Source organism: Nicotiana tomentosiformis, chromosome 7, assembly GCF_000390325.3.
Source record: "Nicotiana tomentosiformis chromosome 7, ASM39032v3, whole genome shotgun sequence".
Classification (NCBI taxonomy): domain Eukaryota; kingdom Viridiplantae; phylum Streptophyta; class Magnoliopsida; order Solanales; family Solanaceae; genus Nicotiana; species Nicotiana tomentosiformis.
The window spans coordinates 75,449,938-75,465,152 of record NC_090818.1 but is presented as its reverse complement, the minus strand read 5'-3'; the positions used below and the strand labels follow the sequence as shown (position 1 = coordinate 75,465,152).

Genomic DNA, 15,215 nt, shown 5'->3' with positions numbered 1-15,215 from the left:
TAGTATTAGTACTATTTTAATACTATTGAAATAATTTCTAAAAATACACCATAGAGGTTTTATAATTAATATGACGAATTACTTCTTGATTTTTTTGATTAATTAGATTACAATGTTAATAATTCAAAAAATAGTATTATAATTTAGAAAAAAAGTATTTTATAGATAATTAATTATAATAATTAGTAGTATATTTGATATTTATAATTTTACTACATTTTATTGGATAAAATCATTTAAAACCTGAATTATCAGGGCCATTGATCTAAAGAATCAACGGCCCAGATCCTATCTCCCAACAATAACCCCTAGAGATGACACAATCCCCTTCAAACCCTAAATCATTTCCTTGCTGCCCAGCTGCCATTCTTTCCCCTTTCTCTATCATTTCTCTCAAACCCATCACCCTAATCAGTCAAGAGAACCTTGCACAAAATCGTGCAAGGTTTTAAATCACCCAGAAATCATCCTCTTTGTCTTCATTACCCACGATCCTCGCTGAATTTTGCCCATTTCGTCTGAGAGATTCAAACACCCAAATATGAAAACCCTAGCATATGAATGAAACATCAAATCTTCAGATTTCTATTATGTTATTGTAAATCGAAGCATGCATGAAGCTTCTTCAGAGTCTCATGATGAATATTCTATACCCAGAGGTCAAACACAGTGACCTCTGGGTCTCCGAGCTTTGTCCGCTGATATTTGCTTCCAACGGTCAGCCTTTCCCCGCTTCAGGTAAAAATCACTACTAATTTTCCTCTGTATCTTCTGATTTCACCCACTTTGCTAGCATCATCAACTCTCCGTCATCTTCCGCTATCTAGTTGGAATCTTTGAACCTAAGCCATTGAATGGCACTATAAATAGAGTCTTGAATGCTCTCACCAACCAGACCTAACATGAGCCTGAAATCTCATACGAATATAAAACAAATCATTTTTAGAAGCCTAAGTACTCTTTGATTAATCTCTCTCTCTCTCTCTCTCTCTCTCTCTCTCTCTCTCTCTCTCTCTCTTGTTTTTCCGAGTTCTTTTACTGCTCAAGCTTGATGTTTTGGATCCTACGCGACTAAATTGAACCTCTATTTTGTTTGTTGCCCTAGAAAAGGTCAGTATACCTCCACCCTTTCTCTTTTTCTATTGTCTTGTTCGAAAATCACGGATATGCTACTATCTTTCAATTAACTATTTTCGTTTATGATATTTGTCATTAGTGTATAGATGTTTATTCTAGTTCATAATAAGGTGTTGTTAATTTATGGTCATATATTATGCTTTTGAGTATCTTTAATCAGTAGTGATTGAGATTTTAGGTGACCTTAAGGACTTCCATTTTGAATCAAATAGCTTACACGATTAAGTTCCTTAATATGGCTTAATTACGTCTCATATTTGCCTAGACTTCAGATTTTCTTTAATATTGTGTTGTGATCTTTATATCTACAACACTATTTTCCTTATTCTGTTGTTCTGTATTTGGGGTTGCTGTTTGATAACTCTAACTAGAAAATACATGAAGGTTCATGGTTTAATCCTTCATCACTCAGTGGAAATATGTGAAGTCTAAGTGTTCAAATTGCTTTCTTCCGTTATATAAGTGTTTGTTGACCCTTAAGTAACCTCTGAGTCATTATTATGAGAGTCTTATATATGTGTTTTACTTCTAATTACATCTACATGTTTCTTTATATGGAACAGTCTCATTAAGGTAACTAAGTCAATTCTTATAAACACCCGAAAGTATTTTGCATGTGTTCTGTTATGATTAGATTATTTCTCATGAATCAGGTTATAGTCATGTCTACTGTAGTTGAGTTTTAACTATTTTATAAGTTAGGTATAACTCCATCATATTTAGATGTTAATCTTTAGTTTATGCAGATAAATTAAGTCTGCTTAGTATAAGATCTCCCATGTCGACATTGTTGACTTGATTTTATAATGGTTGAAACTCATCCTATTTTGTAAAATCATAACCTTAATTGAAATATCTATGTGTATAGTTGAATGAAAGTTCTACATGCATTCCTATCCGTCCTTCATGATATTATGCTTTTGTGCACTATCTTGAAACTGCACCCAGTTCTCTCTTTCCATTTAATCTAAATTTAACCTAATCTGTGAACCCTAATGGAAACTTCTTATTGCTAATGCTTGGATACAATAGTTTTCCTATTTCATAATGAGATTAACACTCTTATAAAGAAGTGTTTCTGTCATCAGTTTCAAAGTTAAGTAAGACTGGTAGTCTGAGATCCTGTTAAGCATTCATAGGAGTTCCATTTGAATCTGTAAACCTGTAGTCATGTTAAACGCTTTGATTATATTCTTGTATCTCTAATAGCACCTGCAGAGGTTCTGACTATGACTGTTTGTCTGAACCTTTGTTGATACTTTCAAAAGTTTTTAGTAGTATTATTAACCTGTGTGTGCTAGACTTTAGTTAAGCCAATTTGTTACTGGTCTGTTAGGGAAAAGGCATCTGTATTTATAAATTGTTGCCGATCTGAATTGTGTACTCTTTATCTATCCTTAAGGTATTTTATCTCAAGTGTTTTTTCTTTAACAGTAGTATGCTAATACCACTGCCGCTATGTGTGTTTGAAGCGTATCTCTTTGGACGTGTTTAATATGTTGACCATCCATTTAGTTTAGAAATATGGTTGTGATAATACAAATAAGTTGTCTTGTAGCCTTAAAAGTATTCTGTTTGGCCCTCTTGAAAGAGGCATACACTTATATGGTGTGGTATTGCTATGGTAATTGGTTTACATTGAAAGACCCTCATTGGCACTTAAACCTATATGGAAAAATGAGTCGTTAGTGGTTAGGGGTATTTGGGAGTAGATTTTAACTCTTAGTTGGGCTACTCTCCCCGAAACAAGAATTGCCCTTGTCCTTGAGACCCTTGGGAACTTTGATGTGTCGGATAATTAAAAAGGGGGCTTTGACCTTGAGTGGAACTGTACCCTTAGCCTTTAATTTATTGACACTCATTATTCTCTTTGGATTTAGTGTTTAGTGACAACGAAAGGTTTTCAATGTAAAATATTTACCACACATAACCGCCACATTAGTATAACCTCTCATAATATTTAAGTATTGTTAGTTTGTTATATTTTGTTAAATTCATTTGATCATGTATTTAATGCATGGCCGAATATACAGAATGTGTGTCGAATGACTTTCTCTTTTCTTTTGAACATGTATAATATTTTAGGCCTATTGAGTTCTTAAGGAACTCAGGCCCAAATCCAGCATTGTTGTATTCTGGAAGTTCAAAGTCCATTGTTGCCCGTTATTGCTATTGATGGTCCTGTCTCTTTGAAGCCCAAAAAAACCACAGTCCAATCCTCTCCTTTTACTCCTTTATTATTACTGCTTCACTACCTTAGATTTACTTCCTCATTACTTTGTTGCATTCTTGTTGTTTTATCTCACACATATATGCAACAATTATCCTATTGGATTGAATGCTTTACTTTACATCTTAAACCATGTAAAACAACTTAGGTAAGCCTTAAAGAATGTAGAATTAAAAAAAAATTTGGTTAGTGGCTAATCCTCCATTCGCTAATCGTGCTATTCACATTACTAGTTTGCTATGTTTTTTTCTAACTTTTCTTGATGATTTTAAAACCCCAAAATCGCTTAGCAAGAGACGAAAGTCCTTCTTTTAAGAAAAAAGTCAGAATTGAGTCGCAAGTTTGACCTTCTAAATAGAAAATCAACTCTTTTCGAAATACCAAGTTGCTGCCGCTCAAACACATATTTTCAAACGATCTCTCCAAGTCTTATATTTAAGAAACCAAGGTATATGTTAGGCTTACTTTTATAACATCTTCATCTTATTATAGTAACATGAACATCCAGTCCTAAAAGACAAAGTGTTTTATAACTTAACTCTTCTTTCACATATTTTCCTAAATACAAACATCTTACACATTTTTCAAAGCTCTTCCAAGCACATATATGCCAATATTATTTTCTAAGACTTCTTTAAGCTCAAATCCTTTTAATCTACACACCTTCTTTGTAAGTGATATGACCTAATATGTGGTAAGCCGTATCACTTTATACAATAATTAAGCATAATACAAATACTTAGTCCTAAATCTATTTTAAGTCCTATGGAGCTACCTCAGGTAAATTTTAAGGGGTGCCTAATACCTTCCCCTTAGAAGAACAAGAACCCTTACCCATAATCTCACTGGTTAGCAGATAATAAAGAATATGACTTTAGTAATTAAATAGGTACTGTAGCATACCTTTAAATATTAGGTGACGACTCTCTTTCATTAACAACAGAGAAACCACAAGTTGAATCTTGTTTTGACTCGTGCAAAATAGGGTGCAACAACATGGCGACTCAGCTGGAAATTCACACTTAGGTTCTGACCTTAGCACACTTAGACTAAATTTGGCACTTAGATTTATTTGTACGTTGCTTTAACTGTATTTAATTTGCAATTACATGCTTTCCTGCCCTACTTACTCCTTATGCATGCTTATTATAATGCCTGTTATTGTTACACCCTTATCTGTTACCGCTTTATATATATATATTGTCATCACACTTTTTCCTATCGAGTCTTGGCAGGACATTATCACACACGATGGCACGTGATGGTTGTCTTTTACAGCTCTCCGAACCTTCTTTTCAAAACTCTTTAGTTTCAGAGAATTACTTTGTCAGGTCAACTGACATAACTTCTCGTAGTTTTCAGTCGAATTCAAAGGTAGGAAACACTCTACTCTAGCAAACATAGGTCATATTGCATAAACCTTATATGAGTCGGTCCTTGGCATCGACACACAATTAAGAAAGCCACACTAATGTCAATGGGTCATGCACCTAACGACATGACTTCTATGGAAAGAGGAACAAACTTGATGAGATACCTAAAGATCCGAAGCAAACACTTACCAAAACCTTTCTTTACCCACTTCAGAAATAGAAATCAACCAAAACATCCCCGAGATCAATATGGTGATGGGAGCACCACACAAGCTAAAGCAATGGTTGAAGAATATCCATCGAGAGCACGAGATGAGATTCGGACACGCCTGGGGGCACTGTCCACTTAGTTAAACATCCGAGCAGACATGGTGCTTACTCGCCTACTGATAAAGTTCTGGGATCAGGCAAAGGTAGTGTTTAAGTTTGCTGATTGTGAGTTAGTACCAACATTGGAAGAAGTTAGCAGTTTCACAGATTTACAGGAAGGAGACCACTACTACCAGTCACCATGCCCGGTTACAGGTTCCTAGATGCTTTGGGTCTAGCAAACAGTTGAAGTTTGAGAAATATCGAGACGAATTGGTGAGCCTAAATCAGTTGTTTGATAGGTTTGGACATCACGAAAGCTATGAATGGTACTCGGGAGAATTTCAGTGTGATCAAGCAACGTGGGAGAGTCTTAGGCCCATCACTTTCTTACTGATACTAATGTGATTATTGATTTTCCCATAGAAAGGAGGTCGGATCAACATCAACTTGTTACCCGTGGTTCTGGTTACATTCCGTGGCAATCTCCAAGCTACTCTGGTACTGATGGTGTTAGCTGAGATTCTAAGGGCTTTGCCTGAATGTGCACGAGGGTATGATTTCTTTAAGGGCTGTAATTGGCTTTTTCAGATCTGGGCCACAGAACATTTCTTCCAGTGAGAGGCCACAATTGACTACTCTGTGGGCATTAGCAACATGATCCGCAACTACAACGAGAGGATGAGACATCGGGTCTCCCCATATGGACAAGAAGAGTGCAGAGAAGTGCTGACTAATCTAAGTGGAGAATAGGTCAATTGGAAGTTGTCATGGTTAGGACGGAGGGAAATCCTATGGACTCCTCAGAAATACTTCATTGAGCTGATAGGACTTGAGAGCATACAACCATACTCACCTCTACGGGTTCTCAGACAGTTCGGGTTAATTGAGGATGTGCCTTTATGGACGAGGACACCACTATATGAGGATGAATACAACAGACATATTCCAATACCAAGGATAAGGAGGCTCCAAGAAGAGTGGAATGATCTAGTCATAATGTCGATGGGTCAAAACACGTGGTGCACTTCAGAGTATTATGTCTGTATCAACAAGGAAGACGAGCTAGCCCGACCAAGAAAAGAGGGTAGAGCCTGGCTGGAGGACGCAGTGGCTGCTTTTGTAAATCTACCATTAGATTCTGCCACAATACCTTATGACCACCTCGATGCACCGTTAAGTGGTCCCAGGATCCATTGATCACATGTTGCCACCTGCTAAAATGATGACCAAGTAGTGGAGTGCATCCAGATAGAATTTGAGAAAAAGCCGGAGGAATATCCAGGAGAAGAATCTGAGTTCAACGATGACGGAGAGGAATTTGAACAAGATCTGGAGGAAGAGCCAGAGGAGGAAGAGGAGATAGGGAATGATTCTGTGGATGGTTACTAGAAGTTGGTTGATTTTTCCTTCTTTCCTACTTTGTATCTTTATCCCAGTTTTATTATTTTCCCCTAAGGGCATGTTGTTCAAGACTATGCAGTTCTATGAATGTAAGAAAAAGTGATGTAACCTCTATTCCCACCCATCTCAATCCAGACATTATCAATGTAACAAAACTTGCTTCAGATCTAAATGTGTCAAGTCTAACTTTTTGTCAAACGTTCGCGATTTAGGCCTACCTCTGGTAATGAGAAGTCCCACGAATTTGAGAAAAATGCGCTTGCCTAAATACGTGAATTAACTGCTCTGTGTGATATTCTGCTTGTATAAATGAAGAAACTAACTTCTGTTTCTTTTTCTTTTTTTTCGTTTCTTACTTTGTTGTTACTCCCCAAAAGAAAATTTGGTTTGTATTGACCCGAAACTGACGGAACCACCGTACAACTTAAGATCAAAGGGGAAGAGTATTGCTATAGAAAACCCGACCGAACATGCTCTAGTCATAGACGATAGCTCGGGCGATCGAGAGAGAAGGACGATACAAGGAATGATGAACATGCGTGATAGCCCAAGGGATAGTCTTTAAGGGAGGAAGTGCAACATATCAGGGAACTAGCACATCTAGCCATGACAACATTTCCGCAACAACCTCGTTTCCCCTCTCTGGATTCAATTCCTTACCATTTTCCTTCCATATCACGTCAAGCCAACAACACCCCGACTTCAGTTCCCAACACTCAAATCATACCTCCAGTAATCCCTGCAAACCCACCAAATCCTCCTATCTAAACTCCCTATGTACCACTGTACGTTCAAATGCCACAAAACCCACCCGTTACCACTAACACAATTTACACCCCTCCTCGTGATGAAGTCACTTTTACCATTCACCAAAATCAGCACATACCCGTGGCACATACCGCTACCCATGAGCGATATGTTCCTCTTGTATATGCCGTTTCTGAACCTACTTTTATAGCACCTGTCAGTGTCAGTGTGCCTTATGTGATTGACTAATATGCCGAGATGGAAAGGGAAGCTAGGCATAAGGAAGAGGATTCGGTGTCTGAGCAGTTACAAATCTTGAGAAAACAAATGAAGAACCTCGAAGTCGCTCAGGGAAGTGAAAGTTTGGAATACAAGAATCTATGTATCCATATGGATGTGCAAGCCAGTAGGTTATAAGCCTTCAAAGTTCGATATCTTCGACGGGACGGGTGATTCCTACGTACATTTGAGGGCAGATTGTTACAAGTTATTTGGAGTGGGAAGAAATGAGAAGCTGAGGATAATGTTTTTCATAAGAAGCCCGACTGGAGAAGAACTTGCCGGGTATACTCGACAAGATCCACAAAACTGGAGAACATGGCATAATATGGCGAAAGATTTCATGAATTGCTTCTGATTCAACACAGAGATCACTCCCAATAGGATCGTACTGGTAAACCTGTAAAAGAAGCCGTCTGAGTCATTCCAAGAATATGCATGTCGATGCAGGTAAGAAGTCGCCAGGGCACAACCTCCGTTGGACGACAGTGACTTGACCAAGTACTTCATCAGGGCCCAAGAAGGGATATACTTTGAAAAAATGATGGGTATGATGGGACAGAAATTCCCCGAACTAGTCAAGATGGGAGATTTCATAGAAGAAGGTATAAGATCCGGCAAAGTACAATCCATGGTTGTACTGCAAGCAGCTAGAAAGGCAATCCAATCAGGGTCAATCGGTAGCGGAAAGAAGAAAAATGAAGAAGTCTCAACAGTCATCCCTTACTATCAACTCAGCCCACACTTCTTATTCCCTAAACAACCATTTACCACAACCTGCCTACGCTCCAGTCTACAACGCACAACCATATTACAACCCCCAACCTCAATATAACCCTTCTCGAGCCCATAACAATCCGAATCCACAACGACAATATGCTCATGTCCAAACCACCACTCATTAAAACCAACCCACTTATCCACCACGGTCATTCAAATTTTGAAGAGAGGGGTTCCAGAAATTATACCCTAATTGCTGAGCCTCTAGCTCAATTGTTTGAAAGATTGAGGAGAGCAGGATTGATAAATCTAGTGGAAGGAAGGGTTCCTGGATATCCCTCAAAGGATTTTGATGCAACCAAAAGGTGCGTGTACCATTCAAAAGTGCTTGGGCATGATACTGAAGATTGTTTTAAGTTGAAAAATGAAATTGAGACATTGACCAAAAGCAGAGCCATGCAGTGCACTCCGGCTCCAGCCAATGTGAATTGCAATCCGCTATCGAATCACCGGAATTAGGGGGTCAACATGATCACCTTAGATGATGAATATGATTTGAAAGCAACTACTATCACAGTAGGAAATGCAGAGGCCGTGGGGATCCCACCTCAAAGGACTCTGATGATCATAGTACAAGTGAGACCCACAGTGACGGTTCAGACTTATCAGTGATAACCTGCCATTGCTACATAGGACGGAGAGGGTCAGGAATACAAAACTATCTGACCTCTTAGCAAAAAGGTAAAGCCAAGATGGCGGATTCTGCAGCAGCCCACGGTATGACTAGGTCAGGGATATGACACGCTCCTGAAGATGCAAATCGAGGGAATTTGGGAAGAGAGCAGATTCAAAGAAGAAATATAACAGACCCCGAGGTCGCGGAATTCTGAGAGAGAATGGCGACCAAAGAATACTCCGTGGAGGAGCAGCTGAAGAAATCTCCGATCCAAATATCAATCATGGACTTGCTGATAAGCTCCGACAGTCATAAGGATGCCCTGATGAGAGTACTAAGTGGGGTAAGTATGCCAAGCAACAACACCAGTGTGGCACTGGATGCAACTATTGGGAAAATAGTCAAAGCAAATATGATCACTTTTCGAAGAGACGGGCTTCCTATCGAAGGAGTGACACAACAAAGCTCTACTTATCACTGTCAAATGTGGGGACAAGGTGGTGTCCCGAGTGCTGGTTAATTGAGGGTCAGGAGTTAATATACTCCTTCTCTCTACTCTGCGAGAGTTGGGAATCCACCCGAGGTAAGTCAAATAAATCCATGTGAGGGTAATGGCTTTTGATTGCTCGTAGAAGGATGTCATTGAAGAAATTTGTTTTACTTTGCAGATCGGACCAGTTGAATTTCCCATACTATTTCAAGTAATGGATATTTCCTCTTCATACAACTTACTACTCGGAAGACCCTGGATACACATGGTAGGGCCTGTCCCATCAACCATACACTAATGCATGAAATTTAAGTGGGTTGTCAAGAGATTGTGGTACATGATGAATGGGGACAATCAGCTTATTTGGAGCATGCAGTCCCGTTCATTGAAGAGCTAGACGGAGTTGCTTTCCAACAACAACAACAACCACCCAGTATAATCCAACAAGTGGGGTCTGGGGAGGGTAAGATGTACACAGCCTTACCCCTACTCTGGAAGGGCAGAGAGATTGTTTCTGTTAGACCCTCGGCTAACGAAGGTGAAAGAAGCCTTGATAGCAAGTAATAGCAAGACAAATAATTAGAAAACTAAATCGAAGATAGCAGCATATAATATGAAAGAGGTACCGATAACAAGTAATAGCAAGACAATATATTTAGAAAACTAAGTCCAAGGCAACAAACGAGAATATGAACGAAGTACTTCTAGTAAACTACGCAATTACCGATGGCAAGTAATAATGGAACAAGACATGCGAATATAGCAAACTACGAAAAAGGATACCGCACTAGCACTAATACTATCGAACTAAAGAAGACAAAGGGGAACGCACGACTACCTACTAACATTCTACCCTAATCTTTAACCTCCACACCATTCTATCTAGGGTCATGTCTTCGGTTATCTCAAGTTGCACCATGTTGTGCCTGATCACCTCTCCACAAGACTTCTTTGGCCTACCTCTACCCCTCCTCTCACCTCCCAAGGCCAACCTCTCACATATCCTGACTGGGGCATCTGTGCTTCTCCTCATAACATGAACGAACTATCTCAACCTCGCCTCACGCATCTTTGCCTCCACATGGGCCACTCCCACCTTGTCCCGAATAACTTCATTCCTAATTCTATCCAACCTAGTATGCCTACACATCCATCTCAACATCCTCATTTTTGCTACTTTCACCTGCTGGACATTGGAGTTTTTAACTGGCCAACACTCTGTCCCATTAAACATAGTCGATCTAACCACTACCTTGTATAACTTAACCTTAAGTCTCAATGGCACATTCTTATCACACAAGACACCGGAAGCGAGTCTCGACTTCATCCACCCTGCTCTGATACGGTGTGTGACATCATCATCTAGCTCTCTATCCTTTTGAATTATAGACCCCAGATACTTGAAACTCTCTCTCCTGGGAATGACTTGTGTATCGAGCCTCACATCCCCATCCGCCTCCTGGGTAATACCGCTGAACTTGCACTCCAAGTATTCTGTCTTGGTTCTGCTCAACTTGAAACCCTTAGACTCCAGAGTATGTTTCCAGACCCCCAGCCTCTCGTTAACGCCACCTCATGTCTCATCAATCAGGACTATGTCATCCGCAAATAACAAGCACCAAGGCACCTCCCCTTGAATGTGTCGCGTCAATGAAGCCATCGCCAGAGAAAACAAAAACGGGTGGAGTGCTGATCCCTGGTGCAACCCCATCTCAACCGAAAAGTAATCAGAGTCTCCTCCTGCTATCCTAACCCGTGTCTTAGCTCCACAATACATGTCCTGAATCACTCTAATATACGCTACAGGCACTCCTCTAGCCTCCAAACATCTCCATAGAACCTCTCTCGGGACATTGTCATAGACTTTCTCCAGGTCAATGAACACCATATGCAAATCCTTCTTCACCGCCCTATACTACTCCACCAATCTCCTCACAATGTGAATGGCCTCCGTAGTCGACCATCCGGACATGAAACCAAACTGGTACTCGAAAATGGACACACTCCTCCTCAACCTCCATTATATCACCCTCTCCCACACTTTCATCGTGTGGCTTAACAACTTGATACCCCTATAGTTGTTGCAGTTTTGGACATCCCCCTTTTTCTTCTACAATGGGATCATCGTACTCTTCCTCCACTCTTCGGGCATCTTCTTCGTCCAAAACATGACATTAAACAACCTAGCAAGACATTCCAAGCCCTCCTTACCCACACTCTTCCAGAATTCCACCGGGATCTCGTCCAGCCCAGTCGCTCTACCTCTTCTCATCCTGCGCATAGCCTCTACAACCTTCCCCACTCGTATACGTCTACAGTACCCAACATCTCGTTGCCGCTCCGAGTACTCTAACTCCCCCAGCACAATGCTCTTATCTCCCTCTTCATTCAAGCATTTATGGAAGTAAGACTACTATCTCTGCCTAATTTGTGCCCCCACCACTAAAACTCTACCCTCCTTGTCTTTTTTGCACCTCACTTGGTCCAGATCCCGGGCCTTTCGTTCCCTCAACTTCGCCAGCCTGTGAAACTTCTTGTCCCTTCCTTTATCCCTAATTTCTTCGTATAAACGACTAAACACCGTGGTCTTAGCCGCAGTAACCGCCCCCTCCCTGTTAGCACTCTTCTGCCCCTCGTCTATACTTTCTACTAGATTCAAATATGCCGCTTTCTTGGCTTTCACTTTTCCTTGAACCTCTTCGTTCCACCACCAGCGTTACACCCCATATTTTCGTACGTAAAAGTATTCCATAAAAAAATAATGAAAGCTCGGAAATGAGATGTTACATCCCGCATTTTTGTACGATAAAGTTTCGTCGTAAGTTAATCGACGTAAGCTCGGGAATGAGATTATTTTGGGATTATAAGTATTATGCTATTTCAAACAAGGGATAATTCGTGAAGGTGAGAGGGTAAGCAAATCGAAGAAAATAAGTTTCGTCAAAGTTTGACATTTTGGGGTAAAATACGGCCCGAGCTAAAATACCCGGTATTTATGGACTAGTACCATACAAGGTATCAGATGGCTATATTAGTAAGGTGTATGAAGTGTGTTAAAAGTGATTATTACTTTATGTAATTTGAGATAATTCTTAATTATGTGGGAAATTAGTTAATTATGGATTTTAGTAAGAGATTAACTAAGTGATTAAATTATTTGGATAAGCTCCAATGTGGTAGCAAATTAAGTGTGAATTAAAGCCCAATATGGTGACTCTTACACCATGTAGCAAGGTGGCACAATTAAAGAGATTTGTGGCCAAGTCATCATCAAAGTGGGGCCCACAACATATAGCTTTAAAAGATCTCTTACCTTATTCAAAGAGTGATGCTAAGACTTGTTAGAGATTTCCTTACGGATGGAGTTCAAGCTAACAATTTTAAGAAGGTTTCTTACCTTATTAAGATAGGATGCTAGTAACAGATGAATCGCTTTGCCTAAAAGCCATTTCTTGGTTCATCTTTTTGTGAGAAATTAAGCTTCTATGTGAATAGATCTCTAAAAGTACACTATGTTGAGTGTACAAACATGGAAAGGAAAAAGAAGAGCGAATCTGGATTGGTCGAGATGCAATTCTAAGAGAGCACGGTACAATCTTTCTCAAAAATATCATACGGATTTTTTCTTACTTCGATCCGCCGTTACGTGTTTTGTCGCAATTGGCATGTATAAGGCTAAGCCCTTCCTTCATTTTGGCATGATCTCGTAATTACATGTGTTTGATAACGAGGCATAACGAGAAGTTCATACTCCCGAATTTATATACATTATCCTACTCTCATAAATTATAGTATTCTCCTTATCGGGACTTCATATTTAATTGAGTATTGTCTTCTTTCAGTCAAGAGAGAAGAGAGCCTATATATACTGTATTACAGTATTTTCATTACCATCGAGCTATAATCGATGGGTAGGCCCCTATTAGACAACCTCTGATCAGATGGTAAGTTATATACCGAGCCTACTGTGGCTGTACACGTATGAGCGAGCCCAGAATGGCCGAGTATATAAAGTCTAGTATGGCCGAGCGCCTATGAGCGAGCCTACTACGGCAAAACAGTTATATATACCGAGCCTTATAAGGCCGGACAACTATTTTACTTACTATATTGAAAGAGTTGAGTCAGTATCAGCAAGTAAGCATATCTTCAGATTATCTTTGATTTTCAGTTACGTTCAGTTATTATATTATCAGTTCAGTTTCAGCTTTCAGTTGTTCTGTTGCCTTACATACTCGGTACATTATTCGTACTGACGTCCTTTTGTTGGCGACGCTGCATTCATGCCTGCAGGTATTGACAATCAGTTTGACGAGCCCTCATAGTAGACAAGGTTAGCATTCAGCGAAGGATCGGTAAGACTCCACCTCATTCGGAGTGCAACCGAGTCTATGAGTCATCGTGTCAGAATTTTGCTATAGACTTATGGGTAGGCCGGTACCCTGTCCCATTTGATGTCAAATACTCTTAGAGGCTTTGTAGAAAGAGGTTCATTTTGTACAGTATTTTAGAGGCCTTGACGACCCATATATATTCATGTTTTAAGAAAGATGGTTCATTGATATAGTGCTTTCCCACTTATAGTTATACATTACAAGTTGTGGCCATGAGTCTATAATTTGATATTTGTTGTTCATGTACGAGTATTCTTTTTTATGATTTCTATGTGATATGGAACTAGGTCGATAGCACATGAGTCGCTCGTGCGAATCTGGGTTATGATAGCATGTGAGTTTTCTGTGCGGTTGTTATATGTGGCACGTGAGTTGTCCGTGGGTTTGTTATATGTGGCACGTGAGTTGTCGGTGTGGTTGTTATATGTGGCACGTGAGTTGTATGTGCGGTTGTGTATCTCTTGATAGTGTACACGCAGTATGATGAAAAACGATCAATGTTTGGTTTTGTTATTGCATTTCTTCTCTAGTTGAAAATTTCCTTGGATGTATACATGTTTTATTCGCATACCTTCTCTATATGATAGATCAGGAATGTATACATGCCTTTTTGTGCATATATTCTCTATATACTAGATTGTTAGTCGATACAGAGCTTGGCACTTTATATCATGTGTACCGAGGTGACTTTATCTGTATTTTATAATTTGATGATATTATTGTTGTCCACTTGTGTGGTTTATGAAGTGAGCAAATTATTAGGGAGTATCATTAATAATTCATGCCTTTATTACCTCGCCGATGTTAGATATGATACTTGCTGAGTACATGAGGTCGGTTGTACTCATACTACACTCTACAGTTAATTGTGCAGATCCATGTGTTGCACCAAGCCGCGAGTCATTGTGATTGTGGCTACGAGTTGCCGAGAGACAAGGTAGAGATACATTTTGACCGCAGTCTTTGGCGTCTCTTTTCATTACAGTGTTATTGTTTTCATTCAGACAGTACTTTCATTTGGTATTCCAGAGTTGTATTTTTATTTTAGAGCTCATGACTCTATAACTAATTCTGGGGGATGTATGTATTGATGCAGTTATTTATGTCAATGGGCTTTGGATTTATATTTTCTTTCCCCGTTAATTCTGTTACTATGTTCAGTTTTGTTATGTTTGGCTTGTCTAGTAAGTGAGCTAGGCGCCATCATGACCGGTTGGCTATTTTGGGTCATGACAATATGATATCATAGTATTAGGTTCATAGGTTTTACGGGTCATGAGCAAGTTTAGTAGAGCTTTGCAGATCGGTACGGAGATGTCTGTACTTATCTTCGGATTTGTTATTTCCAATGTTTGAACCTTTACTCTTCTATTCTCTCACAGATTGTGAGAAAACGTTCAACTAGATCAGATGGACAGGCACCAGTGCCTCCGGTCAGAGCGCCGAGAGGCCGCTG

General features: G+C 39.7%; 1 long non-coding RNA gene across 1 annotated transcript; it reads left to right on the top strand.

Annotated features, from left to right (window-relative positions):
* Positions 1 to 350: 350 nt before the first annotated feature.
* On the top strand, positions 351 to 14,885 carry LOC138895147 (uncharacterized). The gene is made up of 2 exons (XR_011409363.1): positions 351 to 738; positions 14,622 to 14,885. It is a non-coding gene; the product is annotated as an uncharacterized lncRNA (long non-coding RNA).
* The last annotated feature ends 330 nt before the right edge of the window (positions 14,886 to 15,215 follow it).